The following is a 24,297-nucleotide window of genomic DNA, read 5'->3' on the forward strand; positions in this document are numbered from 1 at the left end:
GGGCAGAGTAGCCCCTGAGGATGACCAGGAAGTGTAGGAGGGGTGTCTGAGTCCCCTGTCCCGGGCTGCTGCCGCGGTCAGAAACTCACTCACCCCAGAGATGTCTCTCCTGGTGCCTGGAACGGAACTCCTTGCTGCTAGGTGTCTCTTAAACAAAGGACCTACCTAGCTTGCTGCAGGCAGGCTAGTGGGGACAAAGGAGCTAGCACCCTCCCTTTGCCCTGCCGATTCGGATTCGGTCCTAAAGCCCGAACAGGCTGGGCTGGGAGATGTTATGTGGTCAAAGAGGGAAGGGAGTCAGACGGAGGGGGCGGGGAGGGTTGTGGATGCAAGCTGGGTGGGATAGGAAGAGAGAGGAAGTATCGGGCAGAGTAGCCCCTGAGGATCCACACCTGATTTTTCTGGCTCTTAACGAGTTATATTCATATGGTTTGAATTACCGAGACCTCCAGAGTTTGCAGTGGAGTGTGAGCAGCTGTGGCACCAAGACCAAGGAGCTCTAGGAGGCTCCAAAGGCCAAGCAGCACTGAAGGTCTGCAAAGCTGCAATCATGGGGACCTGCCTCAGGGCGTAGAAGCGTCCCAGCCCGGGGCACTGCCGTGATTGGGGGGAGGAGGGGTAAGGCCGGCAGCTCTGCTCAGCCACGCCTCCACCTTCCAGCTCAGTGGGGAGGAGCCTCTGCCTCTTCCCCTGCTGTCGCTGCGACCTGAGTCCGGGCATCTGAGCGCTACTGGAAAATGGCTAGAGCTAGTAGTAAATGAATGCGACGTCCCCGCTCAGCAGGAAGTCGCCAGAGAGATTGACAACGCCCAAATTCCCTAAAACACGGTTTAAGCGGGGCCCTTTCAGAGCAGAAGCAGGATCAGCTGGGTTGCTAGGGAAGCCAAAGAGGTGCACGAGGGAGAAGGTGTCTTCCATGCACTCAACTGACAGGAATAAATGAGCCAAGGGGGTATGGCAGCTGGGGTATGTTGTTTGGGGGACTGCTGAAGGAGCAACGGTTTCTGACTGCTTCTGGGGTCATGGCAAAGCCACTCCTAATGACAGAAGCAGGCAGAGGAAAGCCAGGGAGGGGAAAGCAAGATTGCCTCCCCTTCCTCTCCTCTGTGCTGGCCCCTCTGCTACCAGTTCTGACTGCCCTTGCTGCTGCCGCAAGCACAGCCGCAGCTGTGGCAATTGGCTCAGCTTGGCTGTGAATGGAAGTATCTGGGGCTGTGTGTGATATGAAAAATTTAAAGAATTGTCTAGATATCTTTTAGGTAATTGGTCTGGTGAATTCGAACAACTGGAAAAGCTGTGTGACGATTGCAACTGCAAATTCCACACGCATGGATACCAGTCTGGCAGAAGAACTATCTTCCTGGATCACTCCATGGATCATCTGAAGGAGTGGGCAGGAGTAGGAGCCCTAACAGGCTTAATGGTGCTTGCGTCCCTGGTATGCCTATGGTGCGTTTGTCACATAAGGGTTTCACAGCATCGCAATGCAGTTATGATCATTCAAGCCTTCACGGCTACTGAAGCAGGACAGTCCCCTCAAGCTTGGTTATCTATATTTGAGCACAGGATGCGAGGCTTGAGCACTGCACTTGAGGTAAGCATACATCAGCCTCAAGAAGAGCAAGTCTGATTGCATGTGGGTTGGTGTCTAGCTCCCACCTCTGTAAAAAGGCACCGGACAGGTCTAGTGTTCTGAGTGGATGACACCTGGACAGACACTAGTACATGTTCCATTTTTAACAGAGATCAGACCTCTACTCTTTCCTGTTGCTTTACAAAACAAAAGGGGGAACTGTAGCGAGCAGCATAGAGCCACACGTGATGGAGATGTATAATCAACTCCTATGGCTAAAGTCTGACTTGTGCCTGATCACGCAATGATCATCAGCTGCTTGCATATGCGTGAACCTATGGGCAGTGCCCACCTGGCAATCCGGGATTGGCAGCCCATGCCTACTTAAGGGCTGGGAGAGAGGGGAAGAGAGGAGAGAGGAAAGACGAGAGAGGAGGAGGAGAAGAAAGGGGAAGAGAGAGAGAAAGTGAATAAAGTCCTGGAATAAACTGCAGTGAGAAGAGCTCCGGTGGTCGCGTCATCCTTGCTGGACAAGGTGGGGCGTGACACCCTGTGGGTGCTGGGAATCAAACCCAGGTCCTCTGGGAGAAAACCAGTATTCTTAACCACAAAACTGTCTCACCAGCCCTAGAGTAAAATTTTTAAATGAAGAGTCAATGGTAGATAAGATCATGAATAATAATTTTTAAAAAATCTCTGACCTTAAAGTAATAAATTACAAGAGGATACCAAGATAATTTTCTGGGTCAGAATATAAAGAAGTGAGTATAGCAGGAACTAAAGCTGTCACAATGACAGCTTATGAAATTATCATAGGAGGACAAAAAAGACTGAGGGCAAATCAAAACAAAGTCAGAAAATGGAGATATTTTAAAAAGAGAAAAGGCAACTAAAGTGTTAAGGGCAGAATTGTAAATTAATCCACTTACACTTTAAATCCCATGTGCATGCCTTTAATCCCAGAGGCAGAGGCAGGCAGATCCTTGAGGCCAGCCTGGTCTACAGAGCAAGTTCCAGGACAAACAAGGCTACACAGAGAAACCCTGCTTCAAAAAACCAAATAAACAAAAGAAACTTTATATCCCCACACTTTATAGATCCTCTCCTACCACCTAAGAACTACTACCACTTTTCAAGCTTGTCTTTTTTTAACTCATTTTTTTTCAAGACAGGGTTTCTCTGTATAACATCAGAGTTTTGGCATGGATGTTGGGCCCCCCAGAACTGAAATTACAGACAGCTGCCATGTGGCATTGTTTCCCCCCCCTCCAAAAAAAAAAGAATCAAAAGAGTAAAGCATTACATATTTTGGCACCCAACACAGGACTCAATTATCAATCTAAAGTCTGAAAAGGCTGGGGGCGGAAAGAATATGGCTACTTTAAGAGTTTGTGCCTGCTGGCAAGCCCTCGAACAGCCAGTATGTTAAGTAGGAACGAAAAGAAATGAAGTACAAATGCCTGCCACAGAACAAGTGTTGGCATTCTAGAGTCAACTGTTGAAAGCAGTTTCTGGTCATGTACCTCCAACCTGGTGCAACCTTTGGGCTTGGCTTTCACGACCCCACCCAAGAGTGGGCAGAGTCAGCCGCTACAGCATGTGGAGGATCCAGGGGTATCTTAACAGTTTAAAGTTTGCTTATGCAGTCAAAAATGGATAAAGATACATGGTAAAAGAGGTTCAGATGGAAAAAAACAAAAACCTCTAAGAGTTTCAGATGGAAAAAAAAAACTCTAAACAGGTTCGAGTGTGTTTTACAATGTGTGTGGCTTAACAAGGAAAGAAAATAAGTATAGACAGTCACAGAAATAGATTAAAAATAATAAGTCTTTAAAGAGACAATAAAAAGTAATGGAAAAGGAAAAAGTGACATAAAGATGGGAAACACAGGGAGTCTGGATCCTGCATAGTATTGTGTTGATTTTGAAATTTTTGATTGCTGAAAACCAAAGGAAGACTAAGACCTGGAATTGAAAGAGGGACTGTGGAAATAAACCAGCCTAGACATTTTAAGAATGCCTTAACTTTAAAAGAAGTCAAAAAATGTATCCGTCAAATGGAAATCAAAAAATGCTTTGGAGAAGAGGTTTTGCTTTTGTTTCCATGGGAAAGAAGAGGCTATGAATATATGTCAATTTGATTTGATTCTAGTTTATCAGGGACAACCTCCTGAAACTTGACAGGTGAATTTTATTTAATCAAACACATCTTTACATCAAACAAATTTCCAGAGCAGAAACAAAAGTAACACACCTTAAAATAATCTACAACATAGTGTGTAAATATATGCATAAAAATATATGCATATAAATATGCCAAATATTCACATTTTAGATAAGAAAAATAAAGGAAATATTTTCAAAATAGAAGTTATGATGGTAAAGTTAAATCCAGATGGCAGATTCAGGGAACTGTGAGACTTTCTGAAAATATGAGAATTTCTAAAAGAAAATACAAATAAATGAAGGAGAAAATAAAGTTTAAAACTGTTCCCTAGTATGGTATTGTGAACTGTACTTGTATATGCATTGTATCACTGGTTTTTATTTTTTGGGACAGTCTTATTAAGTTGCCCAGACTGTCTTAGAATTTACCTTGTAGCACAGGCAGGTCTTAGATTTGAGTCCTGACTCAAGTATCTCAAGTGCTTGGGATTACAGGCCTGAGCCACCAGGCCCAGCTATCACAAAACAATCTTCCACTGATACATACTGGACACGGAGCTGACCAAGACCTACCTATCATATAACTACAAAGAGAGAGAAATAAAAATCCCTACAAAGTAATATTAATCCCCAAAACATGATCCTAAAAATGTCAAAAATGCAAAAAAAAAAATATATTGTGTACTGCCTTTTCAGCATAGGAGGAAATAACAAAATATAAATGCACATGCTAATTTTAAGAAACAATACAAGATGTATAACACAAAAACATTTGCCATCAAGCCTGTAAAGTGGCTCAACTGTAACACTGAAAGAGAACTCTGGATAACCAAGCCCTCCTGCTAAAAAGTACCAATCACCTCAAAACACCTGAAGCCAACGCTGGGCTAAAATAAACTACAGCTAGGATAAAGTCCCGAGATAAAACAAGGTGAGACACCCTCACATCCAGTCACTAGACAATGGACTTGCCTGCCCTTTTTACCACTCTTTCATACAAAACTGCTACTATACAACTGAAACTTAGAGAGGGCTTAAGAAAGAAAATGTGACTTGAATATTCACCTCTTTGGCTTTCAGATCCAAATTCCTTCCTCATTTGTTCTGAAAATAGACCTTAGCCCTTTGGATGTATCTTCTTTTGCCAGCTTGCACAATGGTAAACTTCATGGGCGGAGGGCACTGGCAAAACCTTGTGGGAAAAGCTGGTTTTGTTTCTAGGTTTCAGAGCATGTGACTTCTCCAGCATCTGGTTCCTGTTACCACAGACAGCTGCTCTAGTAGCAAACTACTCACTTCAGTATGTTCAACTTCTCCAGTCCCTCACTCCTGTGTTGCACAGCAGCAAGAGGACCCAACAGTCAGCACTTCACTCTGGTGGTTTTATATTGGGATACTTTTGGTAAGCACCAGTATAATTTAAAATGGCAAGAGAAAAGTTCTAGAGGCCAAACTTCAAGAAAGTTCCACCTGTGTGATAACCACCATACAATTTCTCTGCCATTCAGAGAGTCAGGGTCATGCCCTTCCCAGCAGAATCTGGATGTCAACCAAGGGTTGGCAAGCATGCTTCCTTGAACTTTCTAAGTATAGAAGTAACGATTTCTCCTTATGTTGTTATATTCTGATCGATCTTCCTAACCAAGCTCTCATTACTCAAATTTATTTTTATAATTATTAATTCATTGCACTAAATATTCCCTATCCAAATTATGTAGCACAAATTCTAATTGTTCTTATTAAAAAAAAAAAACTGGTCAGACATTAGGGAGTGAAAGCTGAGAGATCAGAGAAGCAGAGCGGGCAGCCACTAGAGAGACCTTTTTCCTCTACAGAATCCTCAGACCAAAAAGGACGATCCTGTCCTCAGACTGCCTCCTCTGACTGACTGCTTTAGACTGCACCTCAGACTGCATCCTTAGATTTAAATGAGCTCCTGTCTCTCCCACATTATCTCTCTATCTGCCCAGCCCTATCACTCCTGCCTCCACCTCCCTAGTATGAAAATTAGGTAGTAGCTAGTGGGACAAGTGAGGTCAAAGAACTTTGATTAATGTGAAAGAAGTGGCACGTTTGATGAGAATGAGTTAACTAGAAAGGAAAGGAATTGCTGAAATAGCATTCCTTTTATTTTATTTATTTAGTTGTTTTTTTGAGACAGTCTCTCTCTATATATATAACCCTGGCTGTCCTAAAACTCACTATGTAGACTATGATGGCCTTGAACTCAGAGATCTGCCTTCTTCTACCTCCTAACGGCTGGGATTAAAGGCATGTGCCACAGTGTGCCTGGCACAAGTAGCATTCTTAAATCAGGAGACAGAGTCTACTGCACAAATAAAACAGTTACCTGCAGAAAGAAAATGCATACTTATTCACAATGGGTAGATGTAAATATTAGTAAGATGCCTAGAAGTGTCTTCTAGAGGACTTCTCTTCCACTTTTCCAGTATAGAATGAAGAAATGGCATTAGTTAAGAAAAGGATGGAAAGTGTTAAAAGTGTAAGGTGCGAGGAAAAACTCAAAAAAAAAAAATGGCCCACTCACTCCTGCACTATATAACATGATTACCTGAAAGGATTAAGGTCCCATTTGAGGTTTGCGGTCATGAATTTAAAATAAAACTAATCAGTAATGTTGTATACTTTTCACTAACCACACTCAGCAACATGGGTGCAGGCATGGAAAGTTGGATTTAACCGGAATGCAGTTTTGGCTCTGTAAGGACAATGAATCAAGAAAGGAAATTTGAGAGCCGGGTGTTTAACTCAACAGTACAGAACTTGCCTCATTTGTGCAAGATCCTGCGTTTAAACACCAGCACTACTAAGAAACAACAACAAAGTTTCTCTTTGAAAAAGGAAATGTTGTCCAGGGTTGTGTGCCGGGATAATTAGGATCCACTGTGTTGATTAAGAAGGGGAGTGAGGTGACCGACAGGCAGTATGAAACAGCAGCACAATCAATGGATTAGAAAACCCAGTAGGTTTAAAATATTGCAAATTGGGGTTAGGAGAAAAGTAGAAACAAGTGGTGGTCTGAGAGTAAGATGCACAAAAGTGAAATTATGGGGATTTTTTGGTTGTTAATAAAGAATGACTGAGCTGGAAATTTAGACCCACTTCTATAAGTTCAATTTAAAATACTTAAAGAACAAAATGCTGAAAAATATCTCATGATCAAATCTACCAAGGATTAACAGAAGAAATAGTACTGCTAAGAGAAAAGAGAAACAAATAAAAGAGCGGTGACTCTGGGTAATAAATTGGCTGACATATGGGAGGTAGTCTTTAAGTCCTGGTAATTTCCTGAGTGATTTGAGTATCTTTTTCATTCAAGGTAGGACTAATAGTGGCTCCTAAACAGCTTATGGTAATAAGACTCTATAAAGAGTTCTAGCTACACCAGAAAGACCAGCCATGTGACTGGTGGACTGAGGAGCCATGAGATATCAGCCTGACCAGAATAAAGAAAAAAGCTACAGACTGATTTCAACTCATGACCATTAATTCAATTATGCCTACATAACGAGATCTCCTTAAACACTAGATACTAAGGTTTGTGTTTCTCAAATTGGAAATACTGTGGGTGTACTGTCAAACAGCCCTGACTCCCCAGAGAAAAGATCACCCCCAATGGAAAATCTCTCCACCCTCTACAGCTTTTCTTTCAGCTCATTCTGACTTAAATTCATGGGATACTACCATAAAACTACTGCTGTAAGTACACTGCTTTCCTGACTCCTATGAATTGTTCTCATGAACTATCAAACCCAAGAAGATGGTTAAGAACCCTCAAATTTGTAGTATACTGACCAAAAATTAAGAGTAGTCAGCCTCTAAACTCTTGGCTGGTGTCTGCATAAAGATCAGTCTTGTGGAGAACTGAGACTTTTAGTTGTGAAGTTTGTTCTAACTCTAAATAATCAGAATCAAACTCGTTATAGGACATAAACCAGGAGTTATGATCAGCTGGGGCTCTAAATAATATAATCTGATGACATTCAGCTCAAAGCTAGATAATTTTAGAAAAAGAAGAGAGTGACCTCAATGCTATACATGAGGAGTAAAAATGTATCTATTTCTAACTTCAGTGCCAATGGTCTGGGACTTAGAGGAAACTCTTACAGCATCACTTAGAAGGACTACAGAGGAAGCAATGTCTAAGGAAGAAAAAAACTCTATAGAGCATTTCAATATTTAATGGGTTGTAAAGATGAAAAAGAATAAACAAAATAAATCCACTAATATGGAACACACAGCATAAAACAACTAAAAAACAGTGGGAATTCTAGAAGTTAGGATTTCAAGGAAAAGAGTGATTGTCTTAGTTAGGGTTACTATTGCTATAATGAACACCATGACCAAAAAGTAAGTTGGGGAAGAAAGAGTTTACACTTCCACATCACTGTTCATCACTGAAGGAAGTCAGGACAGGAACTCAAATCCCTAGGACAGGAACCTGGAAGCGGGAGCTGATGCAGACAGAGGTCATAGATTGCTTACTAGCTTGCTCTTTATGGCTTGTTCAGTCTGCTTTCTTATAGAATCCAGAACCACCACCCCAGGGATGGCACCACCCACAATGGGCTAATTAAGTAAATGCCCTGCCCTGCAAGCTGAATTTTATGGATGCACTTTTTTTTTTAAAGATTTATTTATTTATTATGTATGCAGTATTATGCCTACATGTATGACTGCAGGCCAGAAGAGGGCACCAGATCTCATTACAGATGGTTGTGAGCCACCATGTGGTTGCTGGGAATTGAACTCAGGACCTCTGGAAGAACAGCCAGTGATCTTAATCTGAGACATCCCTCCAGCCCCTGGATGCACTTTTTCAACTGAGATTCCCTCCTTTCAGATAACAAACTTGTATCAAGTTGACATAAAACTAGCCAGCACAGTAATCAAATGAACCAAATAGGGCAAAGAGGTCAAGCAAAAAGTCTAAAAAAGGACCACTGACTAAATAATGTGAAAGCCACTTATAAACATGATAAGCAATTTCAGTAAAAAGATGGAGGAGGAAGCCTGACTGGAACAGTTCAAAATAGCTGACTTTTCAATACTCTGAAAGCCATCCAAAAGCAGACAACAAAGAAGTGTTTACTCATGGATACTAGGGATTGTTAACTACAGAAAAACTAACTACTCATGCCTCTGCTGTTTTCTCCTGGGGCTACTCTCAGTCTTCCCAATTGCATTCCCCAAAATGTGGTTCAACCAAGATAGGGAATGCCTTGAAAACCAGTATTTTTGTTTCCACTAACATACAAGACTTAACTTGGTTTGCAGAACTTAAGTATTTTGACCAGCCCCGTGGTACCTGCTGGGAGAGGTTCTGGAGTTACAGTATTCCTATCTGGAGAAAGCAATGAACTAATTGATTTTCTGAGGGTTTAGCAGGAAATTCAATGCAGTAAAACAGCCAGTGTTAATTCTTCCATATTACCTCAGGTACAGGTTTACAAAAGATACAAAGACAACTTAATAGAAGAAAGGATAATCTTTTCAACAAATTATTCTGAAGCAACTAAAAATGCAGACACACAGAGGAATAAACTTAGATCCTTACCTCACAGCAAAAAATAACTCAAAGTGATCACAAAGCCAGCAATTCCAATCCCCTAGGAATGGGCCCAAATGAAATTAAATCATTTATCCACATTAACATTGTGCATGAATGTTCACAGCACCATTATTCATAAAAGCCAAATACTGGAAAGAATTCAAACATCCATTTGGTGAATAGATAAACAAAATGGTACATTACACAATGGAATAATATTCAGCAAGAAAATGAAATGAAATATTGATACATGATCAACACAAAGTAACCTAAAAAACATACGAAGGCAGAAGCCAGAAGCAAAAGTTTAAATTTGTATTTGTAAAACAAAACTGCATATTATGATACCACTTATATGAATTTTCAAACACCAGTTACAAAAACAAAAAGTAGATAGTATTTGCCTGAGCAGTTTCCTAAATTTTCCATTCATGATCCCTTTTCAATCCAGGAAGTCTTTACACAACCCCAGGAGTATAAGTGAAAGGAACAGCCTTTGAAAGAAGAAAAGATGGTTAATTTATAATAGCAATGGTAAAGATGCAGGTGACAAAAAGATTATTTCTATTCTCTTAGTGTTGAGAAGGAGAACAAAAAGAAAATGCTGGAAATCTGAGTTCAAGGAGGAATATAATCATTTAAGTGAACACAAGTATAAAAGAACCAAAGTATAAAATATAAAGTAGAAAATATAAAGTAAACAAATATAAAAGAACAGAAGATCTGGGCAGTACTAAGCAATTAATTTAAAGTTATTGGAGACTAAGCAATAGTTTAAAGTCGACAAAGTTATTCTACTCCAGCAACACTTACTTGTAAGTATAGAACTATAAAACATAACACTGGTACTAACCAGGTATTATGTTTTACCATGTAAGAACAACCAAAGGTGAGGGTTCAAACAGGTTGAAAATAGATTCAGGAGATATATATATATGTATATGTATATATATATGTATATATATATAGACAGGATGGAAATCCACCTAGCAGAAAAGGAAGTGAAAGACAGCTGAATGTTATGGAATTGTAAGTTTGATAAATGAAAAAGTACTATTAGGAGCTAAGGATGCAGCTAAGTTGGTAGAATATTTGCCTCTTATGAAGGAAGCCCTGGATAGATTCCACAGCACCACATAATGTGGGTGTGGTGATTTGCACTTGTATTTCAGCACTGAGGAAGAATAAAGGTTCTGATAAGGTAAAATTAAGGCTACTGTATACTGTGCTGGTTAGTTTTTACCATCAATTTTACACATCATAGAGTCATCTGGGAAGAGGGAACCTCAAGGTATGAACTGTCCAGATCAGACTGGCCTGTGGTCACCACTGTGAGAGACTGTCTTGATGGATGACTGATGTGGAAGGGCTCAGCCTACTGTAGGTAGAGCCATCCCTAGGGAAGGTGGGCCTGGTCTATATAGGAAAGCTAACTGATCACGAACAAGTGACCCAGACAATAAGCAGCATTCCTCCATGATTCCAACCTTACGTTTCTGTCCTGACTTCCCTCATGGGAAGTCCTCCATAGATTGTGACCTGGTGTTAGTCAATGAACTCTTTCCTCCCTTGTGTTGCTTTTGGTCAGAATGGCTTATCACAGCAACAGAGAAGAGCAGTTTCTGTAAGTGAGCCAAAAACACAAAAGGTAGAAAGGGGTATTATAGAAAGCTGTGATTAATAAGTTCCGAGGCATGGCTCTAAATCCTTGTTGCATATTAAACTCACCGTGAAAATTATTAACACATTAGGTCATATCTCCCATAAATCAAGTCCAAATATACAAAAGTAAGTCCTAGACATCTGTGGTTTTTCAAAGTTTCTCAGACAATACAGATGCACTGAGGGTTCAAAATTACCTGTATAATATACAACACAGAAATGAACGGTTAAAATAACAAGAAGGTCCTGGAAGGGCAAAGTTCAGAATATTAGTAGGATCCTCCACATAGATACTGAGGTCATCAATAGTTACAACTGCAGTGGGAAAGCGACAATGAAAATGACAACCCTGAGTAAAAGTAGTTAATCCCTTAAGAAAAGTAAATGAGCCAGGTGTGGTGGTGCACACCTTTAATCCCAGCAGAGGCAGGCCTGGACTACAAAGGGAGTTCTAGGACAGCCAGGGCTGTTACACAGAGAAATCATATCTCAGAAAATCAAAAGAAAAAAAAGTAAATGTTAAAAAAATAAAGTCTTAAAACTCAAAAAGATTTAAAAGAAATCCTAAAAGAGAAAAGCTGAAAGTGTGTAAATGAAAACTAAGTATATAGATAATAGGAGCCCACAAAGAAATTTAAAGGAGCAGAGTAAATACAGAAAATAATTAATAGACTATTTTTGAAATTAAAAAAAATATTCAGACTATATCTTTGAAAAGGACAATGTATTTCTGACAATAGTACCACAAAATGGCCAAAAGAACTGTTGCACTTAAATTATGAAAAAAAAAAAGGGGGGGGTATCTGGGATCCCAAAGGAGACTTACAGAGTTCTGTATCATCAAGAATAAGAATCTAAAAAAAGGAAGCGGAACTGGCAACACTGGGCTTCTCGCACTATAAATGAGATAAAGTTTTCAGGATTAGACCTGATAACCTCAGGGTGTACACATGTTAACAGTACAGGTGGAGAAAACAATCCAATGCCCACCACTCCCAGAGCTGCAATGGTAGAATGGATGGTAAATACTAGAACACATCATATATAACCAGTCCTAAATAATGGCTTCAAAACACTCATTCTAAAGAAGACAATTTTGCCAATAAGCACAAGAAAATAAATCTTTAAGATGGGAATTAGGCCAGTATTTACAAGACAATCTGTACAGAGGACAACAGGGTGCTTGCTAAGCCTGATGGGATCTTAAAAGGAACCAGCACCACCCGCATCATCCACCCCAGTCTCTGAAACACTAATGTGTCTGTGCTGCCAATGCTATCAGGCTTTAACAACCAAAGCAGAAGGAACAAGGCCAGGGCAAAGAAAAACAAAATCCCCTAACCCTAAAGATTCCAAAATAAATTTTGGTCTATCATTTTTCAAGACCAAAGAATTATATAAAACTAAACTGTCATTCTCATGGGCAGATATGCTCATGGTATTGTCTTCAAATCCCAAACCTGCCAACTCTCCCTAAGAAGTAATGTAATTTTTAATCTTACAACTTTGGTCATTTAATAAGATATTAATATTTTAATGCCCTTGCCTCCCTAGAATAAACCTACTTGATCATGATATACTATCTTATAAATGCACTTCTGGATTAATTTTGCTAATATTTTATTCAGAAAGCTTGCTTCTCTGGTCAAAATAGTGGACTAACAGCCCTAATAGTTAATAATAGCAGACAAAAAAAAAAAGAACAATCTTAACATCCATTAGTTGTGTAGTAACAATAAATGATGGTGCTATGAGCACTAAGTACTCAGCTTTTTAAAATTAGGATTCCACTTACTGAAGAGAGCTGTGATAGGTTAAAGAATGCAAGTCACTGAGCAAGTAAATAATATCCTTTATTTAAAAACAAGCTTATGTATGTATATCTGCTAATAAATTTTTGAAAAAAGAGAAAGATACTGAAAAAATCAAAATATTAGCTAATGCTTGCTGCCATAAGGAGTTTAAGCAGAAAAGGGCAGGCTCTAAGAAAGAAAAATACTAACCCTTGTTTATCTATTTTAATAATTACAATCAGATATATTACTCTGTAATTTAAAAAAGAAAGGTAGAATAGTGGGAGAAATAAATACCCACTGACCACTAGAGTTAGTGACAACAGTTGTTAAAAACTAGATAATTCTTCTTTGACACGTTCAAAGATAAAATTATCTTTCAAAACGATGAAGAGTCCTTATGAAGTTCATTATTTTAAAAATGGACAATAATAGGGGCTGGAGAGATGGCTCAACAGTTAAGAACACTGGTTGTTCTTCCCAAAGACTTGGGTTCAATTCCCAGCACCCATATGGCAGCTCACAACTGTAACTCTAGTTCCAGGGCTTTTAACATCCTCAAACAGACATAAATGCAGGTAAAACACCAACACACAAAAAAGTAAATAATTTTTTAAATGCATAATAAATGGGAACCAAAGTTGCATAAAATTGGTCTTTCCAGGGGCATTAAATAAGATACTTTCAAGACAAAATTTACTGGAACTTCTTATGAAGTCAAGGATGATTTTGAACTCTGAAGTTCTTAACCTCCTGCCTCTGTCTACCAAGTGCCTGTACTAACATACTAGGTTAAGTGGTGCTGGAGCTCAAAGCTAGTGTCTCATGCACACTAGGCAAGCACTACCAACTGAGAGACACTGTCAGCCCAAGACAAACTATTTTTTATTTTATAATTAGCACAAGGATATTGATTTGTGCAAAATCATTCTCCTCTTTCCTGTCTGTTGTGGGATATTTTTTGATGGTACTCCGACACTCCCAAGACTGCCAATAATGTTTACCTTGAATCAGAGGGCAGAACTAGCTACCGCTGATCAAAATTAACCACAGAGATTTTATGGGACCCAGGACATAAACACAGACATGGGAAGTTAGTAGGCAGGGGATCAAGAAAGTGGGGGTCACTGGCTGCTTCTCTACCACTTCTCTGATCAATCAGGTTTTTACCCCATATCTGACTCCTGAGTTTTTATTAACAAAAGAATAGTTTAGAAATCATTGCGCCTCTCCTCTCCCTCCCCCTTTCCATCTCCCTCTCCCAACTCCTCCCTCTTCTACTGCAAACTGAACCTAGGTCCTTAGGCTTGCTAGTATTCCACTACTGGGCTCTATCGCGAGCTCAAATTGAGCGTCTAAACAACTATCCTTACTACAGAAAAATAGCTAATTTTTTCTGATTATTAAATAGTAGCTAGACAAGTCCTTTGTTTGTTTTATTATTGTTGTCACTGTTACGTAAAGACTACAGAAATAAATTCCCTAAACAGTTCACTTTGTCTAATCATATGTTGTTTAGAAAAAGGAACAACTACAAAAACAATAACCTGGAGCACTGATGGGTAGCGAGGGAAGCAAAATTCCAATTATTCAAAAAATAAAAAAGATGTTTGTAAAAGTTGAAAACATTTACATGACCAAACTGAGGGAAAATATCTGTCAACATTTCACTGTTTCAAGAAACAGTGACTTTTACTCTCACTTAGATAACTGACCTCTATCACCATAAAACCCTCTCAAGGTAAGTTTTTTGAAAACCCTTCACAGCTGGTGAAAAACGGCAATAATTCACAACTGTTTTGCTGATTTAAAACTCAGAATGCATGTTCGTTCTACTACACAACTGGTCTCTCTTTACAGAAAGCCGAAATCGCTTTTTTGTTTTGTTGTTTATTTTAGACAGGCTCTTATTATGTAGTACAGGCTAGCCACAAACTTCTATCTCAAGTTCCTAAGTACTGGGATTACAGACTTATTACCACCATGCTCCACTTTTAAACTGAGCAGTGATTCTTAAATACTATTGTCACTGTCTAATATTAAAAATATCTAACAGCTTTCAAAGGAAGTCTCTCTTCCTTTTTAAAATCCTAGAAAAGTTAGAAAGATCAATGATGAAGCAGGATTTGGCGATAGGCGGTTGGCAGTCGTTATTTGTTTGTGTGCTTTAATAAGTCTTCATTCCACTGGGCTACAAAAGCTAAATACCTTCACCACCACACAGCCGACAAGCCTAGGGAACTCGGCAATTTGCTAGAACTGGAACAGAAACGGGTTTCTAGATAGCAAATCACCTATTAAGCTTTCCCAGACCAGCAACCAGAAATTTCTGGGACACTCTCACTCTCCCATGCAAGATTTGGAACAAAAGGTTAAGAAGACACTACTTTCGTGTAGGCAGAAATATTGACTAAGATCTGAAGCAGATTCTCCAAGTCTAAAATGACTAAATCATATCTTATCTACATACTAGATCTCATTTCCAAGTTCAGTAAATGCAATCTATTAAAGAAAAATCTACAGGGAAGGGGAGGCTTCCATGACGATAAGAAAACTAGAGTCAAGTATCTTTGTGTCTATCTTTAAGACCAGATATGATGACATGACAAGATGAAAAATCTATGTCTACTACTCCAAAAATCCATTTGGAACAAAGAAGGGGTTTCCGTCATTCTTATTTATATGTACCTTCCCTTATAAACTTTATGTCTGAAATACTTACTAATGTTTACAAAAATGAACATATGGGGGCTGGGGAGAGAGCCTAGCAGGTAAAGTGTTTGCTCTGCAAGCATGAGAGTGTGTTCAGGTCCCTAACACCCAGGAAAACGCCAGGCAGGCACAGTAGTCTGCCTGTAATTCCAAGCTTTGGAGAAGCAGAAAAAAATCCTTGGAGCAAGCTGGTTAGCTAAACTAGCCAAATCAGCAAGATCCGGGTGTAAGTGAGAGACTGCCTCAAAATATAACAAAGTAGGAAACAATCAAAAAAGGCATTCAATCTCAACCTTTGTCCCTCCTCCACATACACTCACACAAACCTGCCCACATATATGTAAATACACAAATGCACATGCACATTTACCACACACACACAGGCAAAAAATGTTTTGAATAAAAAAATTTAAATGAACATAAAAATCATATAAAATATTTTACAATGCCTTTGCCACAAAAGGAAAATAGTAAAATACCAACAGTAAACTTTAGAAAAATAGAAATACTAATTAATATGCTACTGTTTTAACTATATTCTTCAGAGGTAGAAGAAATATCTAGGACACAGATATAAGAATTCTAATTTTATGCTGGGCGATGGTGGCGTACACCTTTAATCCCAGCACTCGGGAGACAGAGGCAGGAGGATTTCTGTGAGTTCGAGACCAGCCTGGTCTACAGAGCTAGTTCCAGGACAGGCTCCAAAGCCACAGAGAAACCCTGTCTCGAAAAATCAAAAAAAAAATTCTAATTTTAGCTTTTAAAAAACAAGATAAAATTTCTAAGCACATGCCATTAATCCCAACACTTGATCTCTATGTGTTCGAGGCTAACCTGGTCTACATAATGAGTTCCAGGACAACCAAGAACTACACAGTGAGTCCATGTCTCAAAAGTACCAATATATATACATGATCTGCCTGCCTCTGAATCCTGAGTGCTGGGATTTATAGTGTGGCCACTGCACATGGCTCTGCTTGGGACAGAATCCAACTTCAGAGTTAGACATAAGAATGTTATAAGGAAGTGCAATAGGGGCTTTTCAAGTAAGCAGTTCTGACTTTTTCTCAATAAACAGAAGCAGGTGTTTCTGTAGAAACCTTCTAGAAACTTACATATATAACTCCTAACATTAAAGGAACATTAAGAGCACAGAGTATGGAATAGAACAAAAAATGGCAAACTTTTTTTTTTAGAAAGTAAATATTTAGGCTTTGTAGGACATATAGTCTCTATGGCAACTACTCAACTCTGCTGTTGACCCGAAAAGAGTCACAGCCAGTATGTAAGCAAATGAGCATTTCCAGTAAGTTTGTCTTTATGGACACAGATATTTGAATTCTTATAAATATCACATCATGAAGTACTGTGCTTTTAATATTTTTCAATCACTTAAAAAATTCTTAGCTTGCAGAGCACATAAAAATAGATGACAGGCTAGATTTAGTCCATAGGTTACAGTTGGTCAATTTCTGTAATACATAAGAAAGTAATTTGGCTCAAGTTCACACAGAGAATCTTCCTCCTGCCACCACCCCAGGAAACATAAGTACAAAATCTTGTTATCTTTAGGTACAGTTTTAATTACATCTAAGTATTTGTCTGAATAGTTAGATTTGAGATTATGTGTATGGACACATTTTATACTGTCCTGAGACTGGGGCCTTGCTATGTATCCCTGGTGTGCCTGGAAATCACATAGTTCCACCCTCCTCTGCCTCCTAAATGCTGAGATTAAAAGTGTGTGCCACCACAACTGACAAGGAACGAAGTTTCAAAGGCATAACCAAAACAGTCTTTACTCAGTAAGTGGACAGTGAGTACCCTCTATGTACTAACTACACTGATGCAAAATAAAAGATGAGAAGTGGGTCCTGCTTAAAGGAATTTAACAGACTAGTGATGAGACAGTCAAATAATTAATGTAAGTTTACCTGGTACAAAGGGAGAAGACAGAATAACGCACACAAACCCAATTAGGTGAGTAAGAATAACCTTCTAAACTGAAATGATACTGTCTAGGCCAAGACAGTAAGAATTTATCTTCACAACAAAGTAAAGGGGAGGGACAGTCCAGTGCAAAGGGAGCTTTATACAGAAAGGTATGAAAATGTAAGAGATTATTATCTATTAAAAGAATTGAGAATTGCTGAGTAACTTGAAAACAAATGTGGAAGGCAATAAGTCAAAAGAGGGTGCAGGAAAAAGACCATAGATTACCTCATATGCTTGCTAAGGAGTTCCCACTTGATCTTTCCTATGATGAGAAGCACTGGAAGCTTCTGAAGAAAGTAAAACAATCGGCTAAACATTTAAAACTATCACGCTGAAGCTGGGGAGAGGTTCAGAGGGAAAAGCATGTGTAAGCATGAGGACCTAGGCCTGAATCTTAGAAATCCTTAGAAAACATGAGGCATGGCTACATGCACCTGTACCTCTCGGCACTGGAAGACGGAGGCAGATGGACCCTGAAAGCTCATTGGCCAGGCAGTTGGCTAGGCTAGCCTAGCCAAAAGGCAAGCCTCCAGTTCAACGAAACACTCTGTCTCAAAAGAATGAAGAAAGCAATAGAGGAAACATCCACTGTCCTCCTCTGACCTCTATATGCACAGGTGTATACCTCTCATTCATGTATATGAAATACACATGCACCCCTACCATCACCACCACCATACATAAAGGGGAGACACACATATCACTCTGGCAGTAATGTGAGGTACCCGTGAAAGAAAAGTACATAAAGAGAAAAGATGTCTTCTAAACAATTTGGATTTTTTTTAAACACACCAAGATCGCTGACTAAAATGCAATGGTTGAGTTTAGGTAACTGATATCAGACTAGCTTGAGTTCTAATAAAAAGACATTTGAGAGGTTGTGTCTACCGTGACTGAAAAACAGACAGAAACTGATTCTATGGGAAGAAAAAAACCTATGATTAAGACTAGCATCAACCTAAGTTTTGTCTCTTAAACTTGGTCATGTTTATCATAAACTAAAAAAGGGTAAACAAAAGCTAAACGCAGCAAGATACAATGACGTGACCCATAAAATAATCAACTCATTTAATACTTTGAACATCCACAAACGTAGTTATCCAATGTTTTTTTAATAAGCTGACTTGTGTTAGAAAAATAATTCAACAGAAAAACACTTGCCCAATACACACAAGGCCCCGCGTTCAATGTCCAGCACTACAAATCAAAAGTAAATTGATCTAACAAATGAAATGTGTTTCCAGAAATAATTATGGTACTACAACTATTTAGAACTTTCTGGAGTAACAATAAGTCCATACTTGTTCCACAATCACAACCTGCTTTCTGAAACTCAGACACTGAGTTCTTGGTTCTCCATCTCCAATAACCTTGATCTTAAACACTACTAGTAAGATTTCCTCTATGAGAAAAACAACCTTGAAATAGATAATATATCTCTTCAGCCCTAAGCTTTTAACACTTCTCTACACAACTTTTTCAAGAGAATCACCAGGGATACATGCTCTCCATCATCTTATCTCCTTGTTCTGTTTTTTTTTATCTTAAGTAATTTTCATCTAGTATGTTACTAGAAAACATGCAATTCAAAAAAACTGAGATAGTCTTCACAAAATAATAAAGCATAAACAATTTATTTTTACAGTATTATCTATCTTTCTACAAATAACAGTATTTATGACACAGGCATATTAAGCAAATATGATGATACTAATGATAGATTAATACTACTTATACTAATACTAATGATAATAACAATTCACAGAGAAAAAAGAAATGTCTAATAATTAAGCTAGCTTCCCGTATTTGTTACCTTGCTCAGACTAGTGCTAGAAAAATAAATCAACATATGCAGCAGCTTGAAAATCCTTGAAAGAAAATCTGGATGCCATCAGTGAAAACATTCTCCTTAAGACCACTTCCTAAATATAACACCAGTAGCACAGACACTGAAAGCAGCAATTAATAAATGGGAGCCCTGAAACTGAGAAGCTTCTGTAAATCAAAGAACATGGTCAACCAGACAAAACGGCAGCCTACAAAACGGAAAAAGATCTTCATCAACCCCACATTGCAACAGGGAGCTGATCTCCAAAATATACAAAAAAAAAAAAAAAAAAAAAAAAAACCAACCCTCAAGAAATTGGCCTTAGAACAAATAATCCAATAGAAAAATGAGGTACACACATTGGAGCACCGGACTGAAATCTCAAGGTTCAAATCAGGAGCAGAAGGAGAGAGAACACGAGCAAGGAACTCAGGACCGCGAGGGGTGCACCCACACACTGAGACAATGGGGATGTTCTATCGGGAACTCACCAAGGCCAGCTGGCCTGGGTCTAAAAAAGCATGGGATAAAACCGGACTTGCTGAACATAGTGGACAATGAGGACTACTGAGAACTCAAGAACAATGGCAATGGGTTTTTGATCCTACTGCACGTACTGGCTTTGGGGGAGCCTAGGCAATTTGGATGCTCACCTTACTAGACCTGGATGGAGGTGGGTGGTCCTTGGACTTCCCACAGGTCAGGGAACCCTGATTGCTCTTCAGGCTGATGAGGCAGGGGGACTTGATGGGGGAGGGGGAGGGAAATGGGAGGCGGTGGCGGGGAGGAGGCAGAAATCTTTAATAAATAAAAAGAAAAGAAAAGAAAAATGAGGTACAGACCTAAATAGAGAACTGTCAAAAGAGGAATCTAAAATGGCTGAAAGACACTTAAGGAAATGCTCAGCATCCTTAGCCATCAGAGAAATGCAAATCAAAACAACTCTGAGATTCCATCTTACACCTATAAGAATTGCCAAGATCAAAAACACTGATGATGGCTTATTCTGGAGATGACATGGGGTAAAGAGAACACTCCTTCATTGCTGGTGAGAGTGCAAACTGGTACAGACCTTTTGGATATCAGTATGATGATTTCTCAGAAAATTAGGAAACAACCTACCTCAAGACCCAGCAATACCACTTTTGGGTACAAGGACATGTGCTCAACTATGTTCACAGCAGCATTGTTTGTCATAACCAGAACCTAGAAATAACCTAAATGCCCCTTGATTGAAGAATGGATAAGGAAAATGTGGTACATTTACACAATGGAGTACTACACAGCAGAAAAAAAATAATGGTATCTTAAAATTTGTGGGCAAATGAATAGATCTAGAAAACATCATATTGAGTGAGGTAACCCAGACCCAGAAAGACAAATACCATATGTACTCACTCATACGTGGCTTTTAGACATAAAGCAAAGAAAAACCAGCCTACAATTCACAATCCCAGAAAACCTAAACAACGAGGACCCTAAGAGAGACATACATGGATCTGATCTACATGAGAAGTAGACAAAGACAAGATCTCCTGAGTAAACTGGGAGCACGGGGACCATGGGAGAGGGCAAAAGGGGAGGGGAGAGGAAGGGAAGGGAGTAGAGAAAAATATATAACTCAATTAAAAAAATAAAATTTAATAAAAATAAAAAGAAAGAAACCTTAAAAAAAATTCTCCTTAATTTTGGGTGACTCTGAGTTCAAACCAGTATAATTCAACTAGTATTCCCAGCAACTTTGTCTCAGATTTTAACTGTGTTTCAAGAAGAAAAGAAATATGAAAAAGAAAGAACTTTATGCATTGTTATGCACACTTATTCTACTATATATCCAGTAAGTTATCAACCAACCCAGTATTTCCCTTTTGAAACTTGTTATTAGTATATTTCCGTCTAGAGTCTATGTCCTTCTTCATTCAAAATAATTCATGATTATTTAGGAAATAGTAAAGGAACAAAGTCAACTATAGGAAGAAAGGAGAGTTAGCTTGGCATAGGTAAAAATTGACGGTGAGGGGCTAAGAGAGTACACATGCCTAGTATACACAAAGCCCTGGGCTTACACTCCAGCACCACTGGAGAAAAATAGTAGTAACAGCCAGACAAGGTGCCACATGCCTTTAATACCAGCACCAGGGATGGAGAAACAGAGGATAATTCAGTGTCAACCTGGGATACATATGGGGACCCTGTCTCAAAAGGAAAAAAAAAAAGTTAATGATGGGAGAAGGAAATAACCAATTAAGGTTTAACAATGTCAGTGGTAAATTTTTACAGTAAAGATGCAAACCAAATTACATTTGCAAGTAGAATATTATCAATACAAATTCAGAGCATGTCTGAGCCTATATTTCAATTTGTTGAATATACTAAATTATATAATTTTATATCCTGAAAATTTTGTCCACAATAAATATGTTAAGTCCCATAATATCAACAAATGTATATTATGGGAGAGGAGTGTTTGGTTACACAAGATGTGTGATTCATAATATACTCAGAAAAATTCTGTGAAAAGAATGGCAAAAACAAGTTGTCAAAGAGAAGAAAATAATTATCACAATTGTGAGAGGCAATGGTCCACTTCCTAAAAAAGTAAGGTGTATGAGGAGCATGGATGACACTGTTATTCTTTGTACTTTATTCATTTCTGTAAATATTTCATATGTAATCAGTATCTATAAAACAATAGTTTAAGAGCTAAGAAAAATCTGAGCAAACATTTGTTTTGGAAGAGTTAATTATCAAAAGATCCAATCCATTTTTGCTAATAATATTTTAAATAAAGACCATAAATGTGAATATGAAGAGAAAATAAAATTTTTTTTCTTGATTTTCCAAATAAAATTAACAATAAAGCTTTACTGGTACTTTAAAGTGTGTGTGTGTGTGTGTGTGTGTGTGTGTGTGTGTGTGTGTGTGTGAAACTACCTGAAAGTAACTTTTTACTTCTAAAGATCCCCCCTCAAAGCAAACACGACTATAACTATTTCTTTGACCATCTGGAAAGTCCTGAGGAATAATACTTATTGCTTGTAATCACATGAAACAAATTTAGAAACATTCCTATGAGCATTTCCTTGTATAGCTGTCCTGTGCATGTGTGTAGGCAGGTTTATACACATCTAACAGAATCTGCTTTATGATGGATATGTGCAAGGTAAGCATAGTGTACCGCTTGTCAATACTAACGTGAGAGGACAACAGAGTATACCGATGAAGAACAGAGTCCCCAGCCAGAGTTTCTACACTGAAACAGTGTTTCCATGTCCCAGCTACATAATCTTTGGCAAACGGATCTGGTTTCCATTTCTCATTGGTAAAATGGAAATAACAATATATATCTTACAGGATTCTGTAACTGTATAAACAATGTACAAGACTGGCACAAAGTGTGTGCTGTATAAATGTACACTATTATTACTAGAAGTAATAGAATACCGTGTACCTGAATATACTGTAAACATCCTTAGCAATCTGAATTGACTAATATCAGACACTATTTAAAAGGAGCATCAAATCTAAGATCTAACATACGCTTCTAGCTCTGCACTCTAAAATAAACAAGTGATTAATAAGTCTACATAACCTCTCTAATGATACAGAACAATCTGAAAAGATTGTTTCCCAAAAGTGCAGCTATCAATTTCTTCCCTTACACAAGGGGGCAGTGATAACAAGAAAAGAACAGGGCTCCGCAACACCTCTTCTTACAGACAGTAGGGGGTGGCAGTACATACGGCTTACAGTCAGAACAAAACAGGAAGACCCAACAGAACTGCTCTTTATTCTCTTCTGGCCCTCTTCTCTTTAGCTTCAACAGAGCCTTGAGGTAAAGGAAATAGCTGCAGAAAAGACTGAAGTTCAAAATAAATCAAGGAAAATCCAGTTTTGTTTTGCTGGAGAGGATCCCTCAATGAATGATTCTGGAACAAGGGTGAAGATGAATTTTCGGATTACCTGGCAAATTACTACAATAAGAACAACATTCAAGCAGGTAATTCAACTTATAAGAAATCTAACATAACACACTAAAATATCATTAATAATTAAATACACCCTAGTGAGCACCTCAGATATTTCTGCTTTTGTTCCAGTTACATAGACACTGGGTGTATATGCACATGCTATATCACATAGCTCATCTAGCTGTCTTTTGTTACTTTTGAAATTCCAGTATGTTCTGACAGTTCTCTCAAAACAGATGTTCTTAAATGGAAGTCACAACGTTTTGCAGCATGTGGAGACACACACACACACACAGAGGGAGAGAGAGAGGAGGAGGAGGGTGGAGGGACCGAGGAAGAGAGAACAGGAATATTTATTTCATTTATTTCCGTTTTAGGCTCATATGCCTAAGACAATTTACCTGGGAATGCTATGAGGCACACTACATTGACAGTATCCATGTTGTTGCTTTTTATGCCAATTTACTGTATCCATTTTTATCTTATCTCACCATCCCATCCCAACAGCTAGAACATACCAGAATATTTCACTATTGCCAGTCTCTGTAATTAACCGTTGACATAGCTTTTGGCTCCAACCTTTGAAATGCCTGAAAATGTATCCCTTTTGTTCACCATATTGTTTTGTTTTCCTTGTTCCACTTATTTTCACCTGTGTAAAAGCCAAGACAGGGACACAGATGAAAAACAGTTCCCTTTGGCTAACGATCTTGAACACACAATTATGGTCAGGATGGTTGGTTTGTTTGTCTTTTTGTCTGTGGGGTTTTTGTTTCCCTGAAGAGGAGCAGAAGAGGAGGTTAAGACGTCCAATCTTCTTCCTGACGCTAATTATCATTGTTTATGTTTTGTGAGAAATATTTTAAGCATTCCACACCTAGAACTGAAAGGCAGGCTACAATTGCAAGCCCTACATGCTGATGACAAACCCTGAAATGATTCTAGCCCTATTTTTTTTCTTTCCCATCTCACAACCAACCTGCCCTTTTTTTTTTGCTTTCACGTGGGTACTTTCCATATATA

At 38.7% G+C, this 24,297-nt stretch overlaps 1 protein-coding gene across 7 annotated transcripts in view; it reads right to left on the reverse strand.

Moving 5' to 3' along the window:
* The window catches only part of Tanc2 (tetratricopeptide repeat, ankyrin repeat and coiled-coil containing 2), a 313,979-nt gene that overhangs the window by 288,961 nt on the left and 721 nt on the right, over nucleotides 1–24,297 (reverse strand). The gene's annotated exons all lie outside the window — the stretch shown is intronic.

Source organism: Alexandromys fortis, unplaced genomic scaffold (genome assembly GCF_014885135.2).
Source record: "Alexandromys fortis isolate MF-2015 unplaced genomic scaffold, M_Fortis_MF-2015_v1.1 scaffold_174, whole genome shotgun sequence".
In the NCBI taxonomy this organism is placed as follows: domain Eukaryota; kingdom Metazoa; phylum Chordata; class Mammalia; order Rodentia; family Cricetidae; genus Alexandromys; species Alexandromys fortis.